This window comes from Mus musculus, chromosome 15, assembly GCF_000001635.26.
Source record: "Mus musculus strain C57BL/6J chromosome 15, GRCm38.p6 C57BL/6J".
NCBI lineage: Eukaryota > Metazoa > Chordata > Mammalia > Rodentia > Muridae > Mus > Mus musculus.
In genome coordinates, this window is record NC_000081.6 from 35982063 (window position 1) to 36006009 (window position 23947).

Consider the following 23947-nt stretch of genomic DNA (forward strand, 5'->3'; position numbering starts at 1 on the left):
GCTAACTCTCCAGCCTGTTTATTATTATTATTATTATTATTATTATTATTATTATTATTATTACTATTTTTAGGTGTGTATGTGTCTGTGTCTGTGTGTGTATGTGTTTGTGTGTGCATACATGTGGATGCACATGAATGCTGGTGCCCACAGAACCCAGAGCTGTTGAATTCTTCTGGATCTGAATCAAAGGCAGGATTCAGCCCAAGACACACATGCCGAGAACTGCGTCCCAAGTGCTGGGATAAATGGCATGCGCCACCACAGCCAGGCTCCTTTCTATTATTTTAAAAATATTTATTTTATGTACATTGGTGTTTTGACTGCATGTATGTCTGTGTGAGGGTGTCAGATCCCCCAGAACAGAATAGACAGTTGTGAGCTATCATGTGGGTACTGGGAATTGAACCCAGGTTCTTGGGGAAAAAGCAGTCAATGCTCTTAATTGCTGAGCCATCTCTCCAGCTTGAGACATGAATTTTGAAAGCAAGAAATCTAGAAGAGTTGATAAGGCGCTTCCTTTATTTTTAAATTTTTAACTGTTTATGTGTATGACTGTTTTGTCTAGCTGTGTATATGGGTACCACATGTATGTGCCTGGTGCCTGAGGAGGCCAAAAGAGGATGTCAGATCCCTGGAACTGCTGTGAGGCACCATGTTGGTACAGAAAGCCATACCTAGGTCCTCTCTAAGAGCATCTCTCTAGCTCAAGTTGATAAGGATTTTACAGGTACCAGAACTAGCACCTCTGAAAAGTCAGTGACCTAGGCAAGGTCCAAGTCCAAGGATGCTGTCATGTAAAAATTTCCTCTGGAATTCAAACCTTCCATCATGGAGGGAAACTTCTTAAGACCTAGGATTGAATAGGAAAGTGAAATAACAGGGTGTTTTAGGCAGGATGCTTAGAAGGAGGTGAAACCACAGGGGAGGTAAAAACACTCCATCCTTCATGGAAGCTCATTAACATGGGAAGTAAACAGCTCAACTTCAGGAAGTCCCCAAAACCAACCCAATTCTTTAAGTCCCTCCTTCCTCATTGAAGGAGAGAACCTCACAGATAAGCCAAGCTACAAAAAAGACTCTTAGACAAGCCTAGTTGCTTAGGGGAGGTTCAGACTATACAGCCTGGATGGTGCAGAGATGGCCGAGCTGCCTGCAAGAGGCATGACCAACTGAGCGTCAGGGAAAGGACACTCTGCAACCTGTCAAGCCTGCAGGTGTTCAGTGTGTTCCAGGTTCCCAGCGTTTTTGATCTGTCACTCATGCTGGGTTGGGCTTTTGGTGATACAGCTGTCTTTGAATCAGTTCTATAAGTAACCCTCACTCATGCTCCTGTAACTAGTTCCAGTAAAACTCATTAGTTCTCCAAGTTGGACTTTGGTGGTATCTGTATTTTGGTCTCTCGTGACTCTCTATCTGGGCGGAGGAGATGTCTGTTCACATCTTCCCATCTCTCCAGGAATAGTGTCACAACAGATGCCATCAAAAAGAAACATCAAGTCATCAAGGATGACCTTATTCAGACTAGCCTTTCTAGAACACCAAGCAGATGCTGAGTCAGAGGTTTTTGAAGGATACCATGTGTGGATCATTGGTCAGTGAGGTACATTGGAAACTGCCATGTTTAATACCAGTCCACTCCTGGTATAGATGTGTAAAATGAATACATTTAGGGCAGGGTCTCACTGGGATAGGGACGGTCCTGTCATCTTTTAGAGTGCACTAAGAATGCCATAAACATGTGCAAACACTTCCCAATAAACCTAATTTGACATTAAATTCTTACTGGTTAAATGTCTGTTCTGGTGAGTTGACTCATTAAGAGTTTTCTTAAGCTCAACATTTTTAATATTGCAGCTCACAAAATGAGGCTCTGTGAAAATAATTACTGTTGGGAGCCATTTGCCACTTCTTAAGAAGACCTGGGGTGGGAGGGAGAGAGAGAGAGAGAGAGAGAGAGAGAGAGAGAGAGAGAGAGAGAGTGAGTCTGCCTGCTAGGCAGAGTCAAGGCAGGTCAGGGCCTGTTGGCAGATTTCCCAGCCTGCTGAGAAATGGAATAATAAAAGGAGGTGCACATGAGGCTCTGGGGGGGGGGGGTGTTCGGAAGATTCTACCGACTTGATGGAAGGAATAGGCAGGCTTTCCCATGAGAATGTTGTGTCTGTGATTCTGAGGGACCCCCAGGAGAGCTCTTAGAACCTCGGAGTCCAATGCAAAGATGCAAAGAGAGACTTGGCAGAACAGGAGTGCGACCTCGAGCCTAGAAGGCTTGCACTTATATACAGCATAGTTAGAGGTTCTTTGGATTTTAGGGTGACAGGGGAGGCAAGGAAAGTCATATTTTTCAAACAATGTTTGTTCAGGCAGCAAGGTGGAATTGTGAAACTTGGGGGTGGGGTGGGGAGTCACTCTTCTGACCAGGGGAGTAACTTTATAGTGCAAGTAGGAATTAGTGTGTTTTATGGCCAGCCATACCCACCAGTGACCCCTGATTATCTTCTCAAGGATGTTTTTCTTTGCTTCTTTCCGAAGGATAGGGCCAGATGCACCTGGTAAGTGCTTGGCCCTTTATCAGTGAGAGTGCCAGCAACTCAGAGGCAAGGGAGGCTGCCCTTTGTCTATTCTAAAGCAGGCATTTCTGGATCCTCAGGGGTTGGAGGGAGGGCATGTTAAGGGGTGTCTTTATGGAAATGATAGTGATAGGGAGACACATTCCGCACCAGACCAGGTTCCCTCTCCTCTGAAAGGCCAGGAAGGAGGAGGGCAGCCTCACCATGCTTGCTGCAAGGAGGAGCAGGGGGAAGGGGAACTTCTGTGAGAAAACCTGGAGGCAAGCTGCCAGCCCATTTCAGGAACAAAAGACTTCTGTATATTTCAGAGTTGTTTCTGTGAGCTTGAGGTGTTGCTGCACTTTGTAGTATAAAAGGGCTAAGAAAAACAAACTCGAGACTGTCCTGGTAATGACCTGCAGCCCTCCCATTTCTGTCTCTTGCATCTTTTTTCTGCCTTTCCTATAGTCATCCTCACTCCCCCATCAGAGGACTGTTCGACTCTCGCTGGTGGGTCCCATACAAATTACCTCAGCAATTACTTTGTTTCATTTGCTTAGAAAATTAGACTCTAATTAGAGACTAATTAGATAATTTGTAATTAATATTAAAGAATTTGTAATTTTGGGATACAACAACTCCTTTATTTTTTCCTTGATCAAAACAAAGTAACTGGCTGGGAGTGGTTTCACACACTCTTAGTCCCAGCACTTGGGAGGCAGAGGCAAACAGATCTCTGTGAGTTTGAGGCCAGGTTGGTCCACAAAGATAGCCAATGAGAGCTCTAAAATCCATGGGAATGAAAAACTTTCAGTTTCCCAGGAAAATCAACAAGGTTCCTCTGGGGAGCCATGAACAATGGGGTCGTTAATCAATGACGGTCCTGACTCTGGACTGGGACATCTAGTTGGAGGAGATGAGGCCAGAACTGAGTCATTCTTGAAATTCTTTAAGGCCTCACCAAAAATAATAAAACTAATATAGGCACCAATCAAAATTGTACTAATGTTGTTGCTGTACCTCTAGCCAATCATTTGAGAGGTTACCTAACCCTTCTAGAAAATTCCCCTAGTCCTGAGTAACAAGGGGGGGGGGGTGCGAGCTCCTCTGGTTGTCACTATTTTGAGGAATGGTTGACCCCAGCATACTGGTGGTTTCTGCAGAATAGACACTCTATGCCTCTCTCTGCATACTATTTGAGTCAGGAGTCTTCCTTCAGCAATTCTTGGCCAGGACTACACAGAGAAACTCTGTCTTGAAAAACAAAAAACAAAACAAAACAGTAACAGGACATTACTTTATACAATGTCTTTATAACTCATATTAACATTAATGCATGTTCACAGCAGTAAGACTAAGGCAGTAGGAAGACTCAGCCCGGCCATTCATGTGGGTCTTGAAAAGCATTGCTCTATTCACATTACTGGGAAAGTGTCCAGGACCCGGCAGAGTGCGGAGGCTGCCTTGAGTGACCTCACCTTTTGGAAATTAAGATGTATCCTCCGGAGAAACTGCCATTTTTTTTTTAAAGCACCTGATTATAATGCAGATTAAAGATCCTGTGCAATCTGCTTTGTTAACAAAACTGATGAGACAGTATTCTGATAAGCCTGGACACTTGGGAGACTGCTACAGAACCCAACTGTAGTTACAGTGAGCTGTGGGAGAAAGTGAGTGTGTTTCCTCTGGAGTCTGGAGAAATGAATTCCTAGAGCAGGTACCATGGATGACACTCACGGAGGACAGCCCAAAGCTGGGCACTCAGAAGCCAGTGCTGCTAACATCACAAGACACTCACCAAGGCAGAGATGCAAAAGCTCAGAGGCAGCAGTATAAAGAAAACATTTGTAGCTGCGCGTAGTAGCATATACCATTAATCCCAGCACTTGAGATCTCTAAGTTCCAGGCTGGTCTAGTCTACAGCCTAAGTTCCAGGACAACCAGAGCTACACAGAGAAACTGTCTAAAAAAAAAAACCAAAAAACAAAAGGAGTTTGTAACTTAGAAAAACAAGTCCCAAATACCTGTCTTTCTTCTCCAGTGTGTAAGAAAACCACCATGAAACCAGACATTCCTATTTTAGGTTATATTACTAAAATATTCCTTTAAAGTTATTTGTGTAGGGGCTGAAGAGAAAAATGGAGTGCAGTGATTTGGTTCCCAGCACCCACACTGGGTGGCTCACAATTGCCTAAAATTTTACCTCCAGAGGATACAATGTCCCCATAGACAATCACACACATACTTGTGACACACACACACACACACACTCATAAATAAAAATAAATCTTTAAGTCATCTGTACAGATGTAAGAAAATTATCCTTTTCTATCAAACACTTTAGGAAAACTTGTGTTTAATAATTTTTATCTTCTCCACTTTATCCTTTAAAACTCAGTACACACAGCAGATCCACTGTACACACAGCCCTGAAGCATTCCTGGAGCACTGAGCCTTCCTTTTTCCTGTGTGCTGAATCATCTGGAAAGAGGGTGAGGCCAGACCCCAGCCGCTGCAGAAAGACACAGCCACCCTGTGTTAGAATACAAAACAAGCACACTTCCTGTCCCAGTGTACCTGCTTTTCTGCTTTGGTGAGTGACTGAGCCCACTCAGTCAACAGGTTCTTCAGCGTGGAAGTGAGGATTAAAAAGAAAAAAGACAGACAACATTGTAGCATGACCCCAGTCAATCCTGAGACTAAAGGCAAATTTAATTTTCCCAATCCACTTTTTATACCATTTTAATTACATGCAAGTATTTAGGGTCAGTAGTACAATGAGGAATCAAGCAAGACAATCACTAAGGAACAAGCAAGACAATAAACACAAAGCCCCATGATCACTCTGGTGGTGATCGATGTTTCTAAGGATGATAAGATATCTGAGCCTACTTCTTTGTCCTACCCTAAAACCAGATTCTTACTTCCTTGTCCGTAGTCAATATCAGGTCCCTGCCAGAACTTACTTCTTTGTCATGCTCTAATGTCAGATTCCTGCCTGAAGCCCATGTCCTTGGCCAATGTCAGATTCCTGTCAAGTGACACCCGGAAAGACTCCACAGGTGAGTTGTGAACCTACTTGAGCAAGAGTAAGATTTTGCCTGGTTGAGACACTTCAGCTAGAGTGGTTATAGGGTAAAAAGTCAGAGCCCACTTCAGGGGGTTCGGAAAACCCACCAATCCTTGAGCTTGAAAAATCTACCAATCCCTAAGATCAAAATTCCACCAGTCCTCGACCTTGCTCCAAGATCAAGCCACAAAAATTCTACCAATCCCAGGCCACTCTGGAAAGCCCATCCCCCAAACCTTATGTAGAGCCTGCTTCCTGCTCAGTCCTCGGCTGCTTCTCCTTCTAGCAGAGGCAGCAACCCTCTTGTGTCCATTCCAATAAATGTCTTGAATTGAAAGAAAATAAAACTTGAGACCTCTGATTCATGTAATGTATGTCAAATAGCCCAAAGAGTTGTTTGTGAGCTTTGAAACTTGGGGCTGAGAACATAGCAGAACAGGCCAGGACATGCCCGGGCAGGCCCATCGTTAAGACATTCCTGAGGCTGCTTGGCCATAAAGATAAAGAGAATGACATGCTGGACTGGCCAGGTGCCTCCCTATCTCCTGCCCTTCTGACCTAAGTTAAATGTTATCTTCTGATGTTTAAATGAACCAATCATGTGAAACCGCGACAATTCCTCCCCTAGCCCCAGACCCTTTTCTATTAAAAACCCCTAGCTTCCAAGCCTTGTGGTCAAATCCACTGTCTCCTGCGTGAGATACGTTTTGACCCAGAGCTCTGCCATTAAACTACCTCGTGTTTTTACATCAAGGTGTTCTGTTCTGTTCGTGATTCTTGGGTGCAGGACAAATCGGGAATTGAGTGGGGGTTTCCCCACTAGGTTCTTTCAGTATGAGGCTTGTTGTACTGTGCCTCTTCGTAGGATTCCTTGGCTCTGGACTATCAGGATACCTTTCTCCTCAGAGATACAACACTTCTATCAGGGAGGCCTTTCCCCTCAAGCTGGGACACAATGGTCTCTCTTTGTGATCCAGACTCATTTCCAAACCAACAACACGTAAAACTGTCAAAATTCAAAGTTTGTAACCTTTGAAATGTAACACTATCTTCTGTTAGTCTGGTGGGGTTTTATGTTTGTTTGTTTGTTTGTTTGTTTAAGACTGGAATGAAACAAAACTCACAGTATAGACCAGTCTAGCCTCAAACTCACAAGAATTTGCCTGCCTCTGCTTCCTGAATGCTGGGATTAAAGATGTGTGCTACCACACCTGGCCATTAGTCTGTCCTAATGGATTAAGTTGATCCCAAGGCCATAGAGATGACTCAGAAGTTAAAGAGTCTTTGCTGCTCTTGCAGAGGGCATGAGTTTAATTCCCAGCATCCACACGGCAATTTACAACCACCACTCCAGTCCCAGGGGATCTTATGCTTTCTTCTGACCTCCTCCATCATCAGGCACATGCATGGTGTGCAGATGTTGATGCAGGCATTCACATACAAAGTCCACAGGAAAAAAAAAATTGTCTTAATTGTAAAGAATTATTCAGTTCTACTCCTGATCCTTACATTTATTTCATCTGATCCTGAAGGTATAAATAAATAGGAAGTCTCTCTCTCTCTCTCTCTCCTCTCTCTCCATATATATATATTAAATTATATATATATGTGTGTGTGTGTGTGTGTGTGTTTAAAATTCCTATAGTGCCATTCCAGTCACTTCTAAACTGTCAAAGTACAATGCTTACCCATTTTAACCAAGATCTCATATTGAAAAATCTTAAACCAAAATTTAAATATATCATACACACACACATGTGTACATACATACATATATATACCACAAAGGTCACACACCCTGTCTCTGTGTTAAGCATAGTAACATCCAGGCAGATAAGGTGCTGGAGAAGGAGCTGAGAATCTGAATCTCCATCTCCATCTAAAGGCGGCAGAAAAAGACTGTTCCACACAGGGCATAGCTTGAGCATAGGAGAATTCAATGTCCACCTCCATAGTGACATGCTTCCTTCAGCAATATCACACTTCCTAATAGTGCCACTCTCTCTGGGTGTACGGGGCCAATTACATTCAAACTACCACAGCCATCATTATCAATATCACTACTCTTTTTTTTTTTTTTTTTTTGGTTTTTCAAGACAGGGTTTCTCTGTGTAGCCCTGGCTGTCCTGGAATTCACTTTGTAGACTAGGCTGGCCTCGAACTCAGAAATCCGCCTGCCTCTGCCTCCCAAGTGCTGGGATTAAAGGTGTGCACCACCACACCCGGCTATCACCACTCTTTAGTAAAGAGATCTAGATGTTATTTGTTCTTCCAGTCACTTTGCATAAGAATATGAAAAAGCTTATAAGCAACGAATTTTATAATTTTGGGCCTTTCCCTCAACTGTCTTTAGTAAAGTATGTTGTTATCAATGACACACAAGTTAAAGAACCTGCAAACTATGACAGCTGCTTAGAAGGAAGTCCTGAAGGTGCTGTTGAGATTGTTCTGTGGAAGCACCAGGACCAACCTCTAGCTCAATCTCTAGCACTTATGTGAAAAATAAATCCTGCGTATCAATAGAAGAAATAGAATTCTCAATTAAGGTCTTCTTTTTCAAATAATTTTCTTTTTTTAAAATTATTTATTTATTATATGTAAGTACACTGTAGCTGTCTTCAGACACTCCAGAAGAGGGAGTCAGATCTCATTACGGGTGGTTGTGAGCCACCATGTGGTTGCTGGGATTTGAACTTCGGACCTTCGGAAAAGCAGTCGGGTGCTCTTACCCACTGAGCCATCTCACCAGCCCTCAAATAATTTTCAATTAAAAATTAGAAAAACATAACATCTTGGAAAAGATATTTTAAAATTATGAAGACAATAGTCTTATGGAAGCCGTTTTTCTGTTTTACTTTTTATATTTGTTTTTGAAACAAACTTGTCATTCCTTAGTGTTGGACAAATACAATCAGTCCAAAATACACTAAAATCAACTTTTTGCTGGCTAATCATGAATCAACCATGCTCAGTATGGAACACTATGCCACAGATGGTCGTAAGGATTATGGTTGAGGGAGCCTGGTAAAAGTGCTTTGAATGTGGTGATAGACTTAGGTTACTAAACCCACAACACAGATTCACAAAGCATCTTTTCCGTCTTCTTCAGTGTGTAGAAATACAACTAATCGAGCCTTTTGCCAACTAAGCATAGTTGTGATATTCTGCATCACTGGACTGAGTTTCTAAAGTAGTTCATCTTTTCCTCCTCATCAGCGAGAGTTCCAAGAGACCAAAGGTCAGCTGCACTCTTGTAGTCTATGATCTTCAGAGTTTATGAAACTTACCAACCAGCCTTCCCAGAGTTTCAAACCCACTGAAAGGCTGAGCCAAATACACTCCACAGAAGTACTGATCTGACATCCACTGACATGAAATCAAGGTGTGTAGGGGAGTGGACCTTACCACAGCCAAGTGCCATAGTCATATGGCCCTGCTCCAAGTGAACAAACACAATTTTAGGCTTATGTCACCCTAACTAAAATGATGGTTGTTTTATGCTGCCAACATAAAGCTACCATAAATTCTGCCAGCAAAACAAATGCTGGTCTAAGCTCTGTTGTCTCCACAGGGCTTCTGTGCAGGTCCAGATCCTATATTGCCATTCCTTCATATGTAACAGGTGATCTACAGAGGCTGTCCAACTGTCTGCTTTTTAAAGCCACAATGGCCTTGGCTGACACACTAGTTAGGACTTTCAGAAGTCATAAAATGACACAAGTCCCTTCCGCTCGACTCGAGCCCCGGGATACCTTGCCAGCAGAGTCTTGCCCAACACCCGCAAGAGCCCACACGGGACTCCCCACGGGATCCTAAGACCTCTGGTGAGTGGAACACAGCGCCTGCCCCAATCCAATCGCGCGGAACCTGAGTCTGCAGTACATAGGGAAGCAGGCTACCCGAGCCTGATCTGGGGCACAAGTCCCTTCCGCTCGACTCGAGCCCCGGGCTACCTTGCCAGCAGAGTCTTGCCCAACACCCGCAAGGGCCCACACGGGACTCCCCATGGGATCCTAAGACCTCTGGTGAGTGGAACATAGCGCCTGCCCCAATCCAATCGCGCAGAACCTGAGACTGCGGTACATAGGGAAGCAGGCTACCCGGGCTTGATCTGGGGCACAAACCCCTTCCACTCCACTCGAGCCCCGGGCTACCTTGCCAGCGGAGTCGCCTGACACCCGCAAGGGCCCACACAGGATTCCACACGAGATCCTAAGACCTCTAGTGAGTGGAACACAACTTCTGCCAGGAGTCTGGTTCGAACACCAGATATCTGGGTACCTGCCCTGCAAGAAGAGAGCTTGCCTGCAGAGAATACTCTGCCCACTGAAACTAAGGAGAGTGCTACCCTCCAGGTCTGCTTATAGAGGCTAACAGAGTCACCTGAAGAACAAGCTCTTAACAGTGACAACTAAAACAGCTAGCTTCAGAGATTACCAGATGGTGAAAGGCAAACGTAAGAATCCTACTAACAGAAACCAAGACCACTCACCATCATCAGAACGCAGCACTCCCACCCCACCTAGTCCTGGGCACCCCAACACAACCGAAAATCTAGACCCAGATTTAAAAACATTTCTCATGATGATGATAGAGGACATCAAGAAGGACTTTCATAAGTCACTTAAAGAATTACAGGAGAGCACTGCTAAAGAGTTACAGGTCCTTAAAGAAAAGCAGGAAAACACAGCCAAACAGGTAGAAATCATTAAAGAAAAACAGGAAAACACATCCAAACAGGTGATGGAAATGAACAAAACCATACTAGAACTAAAAGGGGAAGTAGACACAATAAAGAAAACCCAAAGCCAGGCAACGCTGGAGATAGAAACCCTAGGAAAGAGATCTGGAACCATAGATGCGAGCATCAGCAACAGAATACAAGAAATGGAAGAGAGAATCTCAGGTGCAGAAGATTCCATAGAGAACATCGACACAACAGTCAAAGAAAATACAAAATGCAAAAGGATCCTAACTCAAAACATCCAGGTAATCCAGGACACAATGAGAAGACCAAACCTACGGATAATAGGAATTGATGAGAATGAAGATTTTCAACTTAAAGGGCCAGCTAATATCTTCAACAAAATAATAGAAGAAAACTTCCCAAACATAAAAAAAGAGATGCCCATGATCATACAAGAAGCCTACAGAACTCCAAATAGACTGGACCAGAAAAGAAATTCCTCCCGACACATAATAATCAGAACAACAAATGCACTAAATAAAGATAGAATATTAAAAGCAGTAAGGGAGAAAGGTCAAGTAACATATAAAGGAAGGCCTATCAGAATTACACCAGACTTTTCACCAGAGACTATGAAAGCCAGAAGAGCCTGGACAGATGTTATACAGACACTAAGAGAACACAAATGCCAGCCCAGGCTACTATACCCGGCCAAACTCTCAATTACCATAGATGGAGAAACCAAAGTATTCCACGACAAAAACAAATTCACACAATATCTTTCCACGAATCCAGCCCTTCAAAGGATAATAACAGAAAAGAAGCAATACAAGGACGGAAATCACGCCCTAGAACAACCAAGAAAGTAATCATTCAACAAACCAAAAAGAAGACAGCCACAAGAACAGAATGCCAACTCTAACAACAAAAATAAAAGGAAGCAACAATTACTTTTCCTTAATATCTCTTAATATCAATGGACTCAATTCCCCAATAAAAAGACATAGACTAACAGACTGGCTACACAAACAGGACCCAACATTCTGCTGCTTACAGGAAACCCATCTCAGGGAAAAAGACAGACACTACCTCAGAGTGAAAGGCTGGAAAACAATTTTCCAAGCAAATGGACTGAAGAAACAAGCTGGAGTAGCCATTTTAATATCGGATAAAATCGACTTCCAACCCAAAGTTATCAAAAAAGACAAGGAGGGACACTTCATACTCATCAAAGGTAAAATCCTCCAAGAGGAACTCTCAATTCTGAATATCTATGCACCAAATGCAAGGGCAGCCACATTCATTAGAGACACTTTAGTAAAGCTCAAAGCATACATTGCACCTCACACAATAATAGTGGGAGACTTCAACACACCACTTTCTTCAAAGGACAGATCGTGGAAACAGAAACTAAACAGGGACACAGTGAAACTAACAGAAGTTATGAAACAAATGGACCTGACAGATATCTACAGAACATTTTATCCTAAAACAAAAGGATATACCTTCTTCTCAGCACCTCACGGGACCTTCTCCAAAATTGACCATATAATTGGTCACAAAACAGGCCTCAATAGATACAAAAATATTGAAATTGTCCCATGTATCCTATCAGACCACCATGGCCTAAGACTGATCTTCAATAACAACATAAATAATGGAAAGCCAACATTCACGTGGAAACTGAATAACACTCTTCTCAATGATACCTTGGTCAAGGAAGGAATAAAGAAAGAAATTAAAGACTTTTTAGAGTTTAATGAAAATGAAGCCACAACGTACCCAAACCTATGGGGCACAATGAAAGCATTTCTAAGAGGGAAACTCATAGCTCTGAGTGCCTCCAAGAAGAAACGGGAGACAGCACATACTAGCAGCTTGACAACACATCTAAAAGCCCTAGAAAAAAAGGAAGCAAATTCACCCAAGAGGAGTAGACGGCAGGAAATAATCAAACTCAGGGGTGAAATCAACCAAGTGGAAACAAGAAGAACTATTCAAAGAATTAACCAAACGAGGAGTTGGTTCTTTGAGAAAATCAACAAGATAGATAAACCCTTAGCTAGACTCACTAAAGGGCACAGGGACAAAATCCTAATTAACAAAATCAGAAATGAAAAGGGAGACATAACAACAGATCCTGAAGAAATCCAAAACACCATCAGATCCTTCTACAAAAGGCTATACTCAACAAAACTGGAAAACCTGGACGAAATGGACAAATTTCTGGACAGATACCAGGTACCAAAGCTGAATCAGGATCAAGTTGATCATCTAAACAGTCCCATATCACCTAAAGAAATAGAAGCAGTTATTAATAGTCTCCCAACCAAAAAAAGCCCAGGACCAGATGGGTTTAGTGCAGAGTTCTATCAGACCTTCAAAGAAGATCTAATTCCAGTTCTGCACAAACTATTTCACAAAATAGAAGTAGAAGGTACTCTACCCAACTCATTTTATGAAGCCACTATTACTCTGATACCTAAACCACAGAAAGACCCAACAGATAGAGAACTTCAGACCAATTTCTCTTATGAATATCGATGCAAAAATCCTCAATAAAATTCTCGCTAACCGAATCCAAGAACACATTAAAGCAATCATCCATCCTGACCAAGTAGGTTTTTTTCAAGGGATGCAGGGATGGTTTAATATACGAAAATCCATCAATGTAATCCATTATATAAACAAACTCAAAGACAAAAACCACATGATCATCTCGTTAGATGCAGAAAAAGCATTTGACAAGATCCAACACCCATTCATGATAAAAGTTTTGGAAAGATCAGGAATTCAAGGCCCATACTTAAACATAATAAAAGCAATCTACAGCAAACCAGTAGCCAACATCAAAGTAAATGGAGAGAAGCTGGAAGCAATCCCACTAAAATCAGGGACTAGACAAGGCTGCCCACTTTCTCCCTACCTTTTCAACATAGTACTTGAAGTATTAGCCAGAGCAATTCGACAACAAAAGGAGATCAAGGGGATACAAATTGGAAAAGAGGAAGTCAAAATATCACTTTTTGCAGATGATATGATAGTATATATAAGTGACCCTAAAAATTCTACCAGAGAACTCCTAAACCTGATAAACAGCTTCGGTGAAGTAGCTGGATATAAAATAAACTCAAACAAGTCAATGGCCTTTCTCTATACAAAGAATAAACAGGCTGAGAAAGAAATTAGGGAAACAACACCCTTCTCAATAGTCACAAATAATATAAAATATCTTGGCGTGACTCTAACTAAGGAAGTGAAAGATCTGTATGATAAAAACTTCAAATCTCTGAAGAAAGAAATTAAGGAAGATCTCAGAAGATGGAAAGATCTCCCATGCTCATGGATTGGCAGGATCAACATTGTAAAAATGGCTATCTTGCCAAAAGCAATCTACAGATTCAATGCAATCCCCATCAAAATTCCAACTCAATTCTTCAACGAATTGGAAGGAGCAATTTGCAAATTTGTCTGGAATAACAAAAAACCTAGGTTAGCAAAAAGTCTTCTCAAGGATAAAAGAACTTCTGGCGGAATCACCATGCCAGACCTAAAGCTTTACTACAGAGCAATTGTGATAAAAACTGCATGGTACTGGTATAGAGACAGACAAGTAGACCAATGGAATAGAATTGAAGACCCAGAAATGAACCCACACACCTATGGTCACTTGCTCTTCGACAAGGGAGCTAAAACCATCCAGTGGAAGAAAGACAGCATTTTCAACAATTGGTGCTGGCACAACTGGTTGTTATCGTGTAGAAGAATGCGAATCGATCCATACTTATCTCCTTGTACTAAGGTCAAATCTAAGTGGATCAAGGAACTTCACATAAAACCAGAGACACTGAAACTTATAGAGGAGAAAGTGGGGAAAAGCCTTGAAGATATGGGCACAGGGGAAAAATTCCTGAACAGAACAGCAATGGCTTGTGCTGTAAGATCGAGAATTGACAAATGGGACCTAATGAAACTCCAAAGTTTCTGCAAGGCAAAAGACACCGTCAATAAGACAAAAAGACCACCAACAGATTGGGAAAGGATCTTTACCTATCCTAAATCAGATAGGGGACTAATATCCAACATATATAGAGAACTCAAGAAGGTGGACTTCAGAAAATCAAATAACCCCATTAAAAAATGGGGCTCAGAACTGAACAAAGAATTCTCAACTGAGGAATACCGAATGGCAGAGAAGCACCTGAAAAAATGTTCAACATCCTTAATCATCAGGGAAATGCAAATCAAAACAACCCTGAGATTCCACCTCACACCAGTCAGAATGGCTAAGATCAAAAATTCAGGTGACAGCAGATGCTGGCGTGGATGTGGAGAAAGAGGAACACTCCTCCATTGTTGGTGGGAGTGCAGGCTTGTACAACCACTCTGGAAATCAGTCTGGCGGTTCCTCAGAAAATTGGACATAGTACTACCGGAGGATCCAGCAATACCTCTCCTGGGCATATATCCAGAAGATGCCCCAACTGGTAAGAAGGACACATGCTCCACTATGTTCATAGCAGCCTTATTTATAATAGCCAGAAGCTGGAAAGAACCTAGATGCCCCTCAACAGAGGAATGGATACAGAAAATGTGGTACATCTACACAATGGAGTACTACTCAGCTATTAAAAAGAATGAATTTATGAAATTCCTAGCCAAATGCATGGACCTGGAGGGCATCATCCTGAGTGAGGTAACACATTCACAAAGAAACTCACACAATATGTACTCACTGATAAGTGGATACTAGCCCCAAACCTAGGATACCCAAGATATAAGATATAATTTGCTAAACACATGAAACTCAAGAAGAATGAAGACTGAAGTGTGGACACTATGCCCCTCCTTAGATTTGGGAACAAAACACCCATGGAAGGAGTTACAGAGACAAAGTTTGGAGCTGAGATGAAAGGATGGACCATGTAGAGACTGCCATATCCAGGGATCCACCCCATAATCAGCATCCAAACGCTGACACCATTGCATACAGTAGCAAGATTTTATTGAAAGGACCCAGATGTAGCTGTCTCTTGTGAGACTATGCCGGGGCCTAGCAAACACAGAAGTGGATGCTCACAGTCAGCTAATGGATGGATCATAGGGCTCCCAATGGAGGAGCTAGAGAAAGTAGCCAAGGAGCTAAAGGGATCTGCAACCCTATAGGTGGAACAACATTATGAACTAACCAGTACCCCGGAGCTCTTGACTCTAGCTGCATATATATCAAAAGATGGCCTAGTCGGCCATCACTGGAAAGAGAGGCCCATTGGACTTGCAAACTTTATATGCCCCAGTACAGGGGAACACCAGGGCCAAAAAGGGGGAGTGGGTGGGCAGGGGAGTGGGGGTGGGTGGATATGGGGGACTTTTGGTATAGCATTGGAAATGTAAATGAGCTAAATACCTAATAAAAAATGGGAAAAAAAAAGAAGTCATAAAATGGCCCAGTTTTACTTGAAAAAAATATATAATTAGGAAAAAATAGATCTCCTACTTCTGGTGCATCAAAAGGCTTGTGCTTGGTGCTTAGCTGTATTGGTGACAGACTGCACTGACAACAGTCCTCTGCAAATGTATACTGATTAGATGCATTTAGACATCCGTGTAAGATGCACTCTGTATGTTCATATAGTATTAGACATGGGTGGAAAAAAACAGTAGATATTTAATCCTTCCAGGCAGGATACATGAGTTTGCTAAAATCCTCAGCCTCCACAGCAGTATTATCAATCAGCATATTTCACAAACCAAAGCTATAAGGGTTGTGAGCAAAATTCTAGAAGGAGCATCTAACTAGAACAGGATATGGAAGCCAAATGGAAAACATGAAAAATGTTAAGCTAGCTGAAGTCTCAGTTTAGTCTTTGAAGTCAGTTCAAGTCCTACATGCTTTAAGTCTGATGTAATCGTAAGCTGGTGGGTACAAACAAGGACTCAGAAACAGCTTTTGTAACTTCTGCACATGGATCAGTGAGCTGATGGCTATCATGATTATGCAGTGGCCTTTGCTGAGTTACACTTGAATGAAAATAGTCACTTCCCCGAAGGATGAAGTATCTTAATAGAGAATTACTAAGGAGAAAAGCCCCGCTTCCACCTGAATACACCAAAGACTTCACATGTAGGTGACATTTTGTGACTCCATGAGCCCGGCTCTCCTCACAGCCACGATGCACAAGCTCTTGCATGCAAGCACATTCTTCCCATGTGATGACATGTTTGTTCCCTGTTTGTCTTGTCATTTGTCACATTTCACATTCTAGCTAATAAGAGGATGGCTTTTCTCTGCACAAGAATATTTTTCTGAGAAGAGATAATTCTCTTGATTTGAAAAAAAAGAGAAAAAACTATGTTTCTATCAGGATGGGGATTTCATATACACATGGTATCAAAGGCCCGTGCCTACAATGGACAAAGTGTATTCAGTTAAAAGCACAGCTCATTAAGTATGCTTTTGTGCCAACAGGCTTTAAGAATAAATAGTATAAAAGATGAAAGTACACAGTGATTGTTTTTATACTAATCCATTTAAAATATTTAGATGAAATGAGTGTTATTGCTACAGTGTTTTTCTCATTCTTTGTGTGTGTGTGTGTTGTGTTGTATTGTGTTCTTGGAGACAAGACAGCCTTGGTTAACCTCAAACAGCAACACTTCTGTTCCTACTTCCTGAGAGCCGGGACTACAGGTAGATGCCACACTCCTCAGCTATAATAAAGTTCAACTCTGTGGAGGACATTTATCTTCTTCTGGTGGCAAACAGAAAAATGTAATAAATAGTACTCTAAACTAAAACAGACACAACAGTTTTAACTGAAAATATTGTAGTGTTAGTACAGTTATGATGCTAATTGGAAATCAATTTTTTGTAGAATATGTATCGATAATATTTATCAACAATAAGATGCTTTAGCTAAGAAATACATTAAAGGGATAAACTATGCTACACATAGTGCCAAGCCACCTGGTGGAAGTCTTTTACATTTAAACATGGCAGCCCACAGAAGTAAGAAAAGAATTGCTGTTGGGCAGTGGTGGCACACATCTTTAATCCCAGCACAAGGGAGGCAGAGGCAGGCAGATTTCTGAGTTCAAGACCAGCCTGGTCTACAGAGTGAGTTCCAGGACAGCCAAGGCTACACAGAGAAACCCTGTCTTGAAAAAAGCAAAAAACAAAACAAAACAAACAAAACAAAAACAAAAAACAAAAAAAGCCATTGTCACGATATTTTGGAGGTAATTATAAAGTTACAGATTCTCAAACTACTGAGCATCTAATCAAACAGGCAATCTAAAATTGCAGCATGGTGGATAAATACTAGTAAAGTGTATGCCAAGACAAGAAAGAAAATAAAGCTAATTAGTTGAGGGAAAAACAGGGGTAGTTTTAAAGAAGTAATTTAGAAACTGAGTGTGAGTTTGGCAGTGACAAGAGAAGAGAGGCAGAGATGGGTAGGCACAGGCACAGAACTGCCATCATCTTTTGAAGCTGTAGGTGACATAAGAGTCCAGTAGGTAGTTTGCAGCTTTCCCATCCACCAATGCAACCTTAGCCTATGTGTGAGGTGAGCCCTCATGCAGTTGTTCAGTAATTATTCAGTTTTGACAGCAATCCTGGCCCAAGTTATAACCTCACCAGGAGCAAAACATCGACCCTAGACACTCAGAACTGTCATATTATGGTAGCTGGGTGGTGGTGTGTAAAGTCAAAATGCAAGAGTCTCTAAGCTATTTGTATTAACTAAGATTCTGTAATTTTTCTTTGATGGTTGTTTTGACAATATTTTTCTTTTTTCTTTTTTGTGAGATGAAATTCCACCTTAAAACAAACCCCCCCCCCCGCCCTCCTGCTAGAAGCTCTACATTTGATATGTCAAACACTGTATTTCATTCCCTCTTAAGATCTTAAAGGTAGGATGATAAAGAAGACAAAGAGAATACCCATGACCTTGTAGAGGAAAGGAGAGGAAGGTATGCGTACACCAAAGACTTGGATATGTGAGGAAGGTGGAATGTGTGGGTGACACTGACATCCAACCAGAGGGGCGTCTGAGAGCTTGAGAAGTGGTGGAGGGTCAAATGTAGTAGTCTCCCCTTACTTGCACAGAGAAGACTGAGTATGCCATACCTAGCTGTCTGCCATGGGTCAGGATGTATTCTGCCCAGATTGAGGACTGCTGTAAAAAGGGCCAGGGTGGCTGTGGGGCAGACCTAAGGGCCAGCTGAAGACTTTGTGATCAAGGTAAGAGCTCTAGACATGTTATAGGGTCTATGGGACAGCTGGGACTGAAGAGGGGTCTCAGAAACTGTGTTTAGAATGGCAGTCATTCTCGCTGTTGCACACACACACACACACACACACACACACACACACAGTGTTTTTGATGTTGTTGTTTGGTTGGTTTTGTGGGTTTTTTTTTTTTTTTTTTTGCTTTTTGTTTTGTTTTGTTTTAGACAGGATCTCATTAAAACCATGTTAGTCCCCAGCTCACCTTGTAGCTGAGGATAGCCTTAAACTGCTGATCCTCCTGTCTGCACACCCAAGTGCTGAGATTACAGGCATGCACCACCTACCAGGCTTTCACATTTCACAGACTTGAGCTCAAGCCAGGCAAGGCCTTTCCCAACTGAGCTACATCTCGACAATCTGGGCAAGTGCTGGGTTATGTCCCTGAGCTCCTGCAGTGGCACTGTGTTGGGGAAGAGTCTGGCAGCTGTTAATCAAGCAACCAATTGCTTGTGCACCACAAATCAAGAGTTGCCTGCTTAATTTCATTGCCTTCAAAGGAACAGCATGAAAGCTGTGCCATGCTACAGCGATCTGATGGTGGATGGAGTTAACACTCCTTTAAGGAACTTTCTCCAGCAGCACTTAACCCTTGGGTAATTTGGTGAGTGTGTTTGACTCTGGAAAAGGAAACACTATAGATGTGAATTTTTCTTATCTTTAGTTCTAAGGTTCCAATTTAAAATACAGAAATAAATTCTCACTGAGGAATAGATCAAAACCTTAAAGACACATTGGAAAGTTCTAGTATCATTGTGGAAGAGGGATCAGAAAGAATTGGAAGCCAGAAGCTAGGAAGACAGGCTAGAAACCTTCAGGACACAGCACAGCCAGCCATCATGGTTGCTTGCAAAAGCCTGCCAAGAGCCAATCACAAGTAGGGAAGGGGCTCATAGGGCCTCACTGCCCTTGCTGAACCTTAGGCAGCTGATCAGTTCTGGTCATTATCTACTGTTTGCCAAATTGTGCTGCTAAGGCCATCAGACTCCGATGGACACGTCTAAAACCATGGCCACATGGGTGGTCCAGGGTAAAATCAGTAGGCACAAAACAAAAGCCATGGGAATGAGGAAAGGACCTGTGAGAAGAGGTGGGGAGAAGAGTGGTGGGAGGGGCTGCTGACAGGCAGAGGCTAAAACTAAACAGAATGCCCTGCATGTACATGGAACATTGTCAAAGAACAAATGTATTCAATACAAAGTTCCACGGTTACATTCATAGAATCACCACTTAGAGCTACACAAAATTTTGAGTTCCTTATGAACAACTAAACCATGATGTAGAGAGATTAAATAAGTTGTCCCAAGTAAGAAAGAGCAACAGATTTAGAACAGACCCAATTTCTCTAGGTCTGTGAGCGCCTTGTTGTTCTGTCTGTGCCAGGGCCTCCTGGATAGTAGGCAAGGACTCTGCTGAGCCACAGCTCTGCTGAATGAATTTATTTAGGTGGAGATTTCACTGTTGTTGTAAACAGTACAACAATTAGAAAAAGTATACTTTGTTTATAAACTCTATTTTTCAATTGTATGACAAACAAAAGGATATATTTTAAGAAATATAGCATTCCAGGTGTCATAGCGCACCTTTAATCCCAGCAGAGGCAGAGGCAGAGGCAGAGGCAGAGGCAGAGGCAGAGGCAGAGGCAGAGGCAGAGGCAGAGGCAGAGGCAGAGGCAGAGGCAGAGGCAGAGGCAGAGGCAGAGGCAGAGGCAGAGGCAGAGGCAGAGGCAGAGGCAGAGGCAGAGGCAGAGGCAGAGGCAGAGAGGCTGGTGAGTTCTACATCTTCTACAAGCCAGTTCTACAAGCCAGCCTGGTCTACATAATCTAAGTTCCTCAGGACAACCAGAGCAACGTAGAGAGACCCTGTCTCAAAAAGAAAAACCTTTATCTATATCTATCACAAATTATGACTTTAAGTAGCCAGAGTACACCTGGACTACTTCACTACTGAATTTCCTTCAAAATACTTTTGTATTTACTTCAAATAATGTAACAGAACTCTGAGCTCAAGCTCCTCGTGTTTTCTCACGCATAAGATGACATGACATAGGTTAGAGTAGTCTTAACAAAAGTGGAATTTTTAAAAAAGAAAACTCATTAAAATCAAGAAGCACATTTCATCTAATGCTCAAACATAGCACAATTAGAATTTAATCAGTTATCTGAACACACACAAGTCAGATTAGAGACAATCGAGGCTAACTGAGGTATAGCAGTGCTAATAGCAAGGAACTGAATTTAGCAGACTCAGGGAAGAAAAGGTTCACTTGATGTACATCCCAGGGTACAGCTATCATTTTCAGGGAAGTGGAGGCAGGAGCTTAAGCAGCTAGCCACCTCACATCCACAATGAGGAGCAGAGGAAACAAATGGATCTGAGATGCCAATCACTTGGCTTCTCCAGCTTCTCTTGTCTGGTTCAGTTCAGGGCTGTTTTAGGGTTTTACTGCTGTGAACAGACACTATGACCAAGGCAAGTCTTATAAAAAACAACATTTAATTGGGGCTGGCTTACAGGTTCAGAGGTTCAGTCCATTATCATCAAGGTGGGAACATGGCAGTATCTAGGCAGATATGGCACAGGCAGAGCTCAGAGTTCTATGTCTTCATCCAAAGGCTGCTAGTGGAAGACTGACTTCCAGGCAACTAGGGTGAGGATCTTATGCCCACACCCACAGTGACACACCCATTCCAACCAGGTCACACCTATTCCAACAAGGCCACACCTCCAAATGTGGTCCAAAATATACAAACCATTACAAGGGCCCACCCCACACTGCTGGTGATCCATCCCAGCCAGTAACCCTGCAGACTGCCCCTTGCTCATGCTCAAAGGGCCATGGAGATTCCTCAGTTCGGTGGGCCTGTGTCACATGGACAGTTCACACTAATTGATGTATCACTGTGGTAAACTTTTTAGATGAACAATGTTTACCTTCTAGGACCATTTTCCTCCCCCCCCCCCCAACAACTATTTTTGAATATCTGTTTTTTAGATGTTTTATGTAAAGTACTGAATAAAAGTAAACTAACAGCTGTATCTGAGCTGCAAAAAATTACCCTCAGCCTGGCTGATTCTGCTCTCTCATGCCATGAGTTGACTGTAACCATGGGAGAGAAGACCGTGACTTCTGTAGCTGTTGTCAGTCCATGTCTGTGAGGAAGCAGGAGCAGCAGGTCGGATAGTATCAGGAGGAAGTGTCCTCATGGGAGTCCAGAGCAAGAGATTCATGTCACCACTCAAGCAAGGCATTTAGACAGGAGAATACAAGCAAGGCATTTAGACAGGAGAATATCATGAATGCTTTTAGAACGCTTTCCTTGAAGATGAGTGGAGGGTGGCCATGCAGGAGAAAGAAATTAACTAAGGTTCAGATTCAAGGTAATGAGGATCTAGAATAAGGTGATTATCCAACAAGAAAGAGGAATGGAGAAGAATTCAAAGGCTTTAAGAAGACCAGGACCAGGACAGGTGGGCCAGGGTCAGACACATACATGGACCAGGGCCAGACACACACATGGACCAGGGCCAGGCATACACGTGGGCACATGGAAGGAAGAAAATTCCTCCTGATGGCAGTGACTCTGTTCCATGCTTTGAAGAAGAGCCAAAAATGTGCAAATAGTTATTATACAAATTACATCAATTAACATCAATTCAATACTTAAACTAACCTTTGTTAACTGTAAGTGTAATAGTTATGCAAACTGCCCAAAGAATACTTGCAGAGAGCTTTTGGGACTGTTTCTAGGAAATTGGCTGGAATTTGACATTGGCCTGGGACAAGGAAGTGACTCAAGGCAAATCCAGCTGAGGAAAGTATTGTATTCCTTGTATCCTGGTCATCCTGATAAACCCCTAGACATAGTGACCTTATTGCCATAGGGACTTTATAGCCTTGTTTCCTTTGATTATTGTCCTGTTTGTTCCTTGACTACTCTGTTTATGCCTTAGGACTGACCATACTCTTTGTATGTACCTAGAATGATATAAAAGCAGACTGGAAAAAAAAATAAACCTGCTTCAGCTTCAGAACTGGCTGGGGTGCTGTGTAATTGTCTTTTTCTTTTCAATCCTCCCTCCCTCCCTGGAGAACCCATTGAATGACTGAGCTGGCTTGGTCAAATACTTAAAATACAAACATTAAACATCAGGGCTCCACTCTGACATGTCAAACACTTGGAAGTCACTGTAACCACCCTTGCAACAGGTAAACAGCTCAACAGACAGGCAACAGGTCTTGGGTACATTAAAGAACTGTGGTAATAGGGTGATCTTTGGTCCTAAACTGCAGACAGGAAGGTCAGCAGGAACAGAGAACCACAGCTTACCCAGTGCACAGCCTTGCATCCAGACAGTGAGGCTGGCTGCGGAGCTAGAACTCTCAGTGGCTCAGCCTTAGGGATGGCCTCACACTTGCTTGAGGGTTTTTTTGTTTTGTTTTGTTTTGTTTTTGTTTTTGTTTTAATATATGTGTATGAGTGCTTTGTTTGAAAGTGTGTTTATATGCCATATATGTACCTGATGTCCACAGTAGCCAGAAGAGGGAGTTGGATTCCCTGAGACTGGAGTTACAGATAGCCAAAAGCCACTGTACAGCACTAGGGATTGAACCTGCATCTCTGGTGCTCTAACTGCAGAGCCATTCCACGGTTCCACTTTTTGAGTCATACCCTTGGAAACTCTGCTCACTGCTGGGAGTGAGGAATAAATCGACCAATGTGAGATCACTCATTGCACTGTTAACCAGTCCTGCCATTAAAGGCATGGCTGTACGAGAACAAAAAAATAGGAAGATTTCTTTTTGTTTGCTGTGTTGTGCTTCTGTTTTTGTTTTGTGTTTTTCTTAAACCAATGCTCCATCCAACAAGCCTTGCAGAAGAGAAACTCTCAGTTCAGGTTCATTAAAACAGTGAGACCCGATCACAAGACTAAAAATGTTTTTTTTCTTCCCACACAATGAGGTTTAACAAGAGCTTCAAGCCTTCCATAGTACTGAGTAGGTTTTAGGAAAACTAATAACATCAAAGATAAAAATAAACAGCTGGGCGTGGTGGCCCACGCCTTTAATCCCAGCACTTGGGAGGCAGAGGCAGGTGGATTTCTAAGTTCAAGGCCAGCCTGGTCTACAGAGTGAGTTCCAGGACAGCCAGGGCTACACAGAGAAACCCTGTCTTGAAAAACCAAAAAACCAAAAAACCAAAAAAAAAAAAAAAAAAAAAAGATAAAAATAAGAACATAGAGAAAAATCTCAGACTCTTCTACCACAGTAAGTTCAAAATCACTCTCAGTCATATAAACAGAGCTCACAGTTTTATCCATAACAGTCTTTGTTACTATGCATATCATAT

At 42.3% G+C, this 23947-nt stretch overlaps 1 protein-coding gene across 2 annotated transcripts in view; it reads right to left on the reverse strand.

The window, feature by feature from the left end:
- The window catches only part of Rgs22 (regulator of G-protein signalling 22), a 180065-nt gene that overhangs the window by 21555 nt on the left and 134563 nt on the right, over positions 1–23947 (reverse strand). The window contains exon 28 of one of the 2 annotated variants that reach the window (XM_011245371.3): positions 3172–3803. The exons of the other annotated variant lie outside the window; for it this stretch is intronic. The gene's annotated coding sequence lies outside the window, so the exon portion shown is untranslated. Of the gene's footprint in view, positions 1–3171; positions 3804–23947 lie in introns of those variants that run through there. 2 annotated transcript variants of the gene reach the window in all.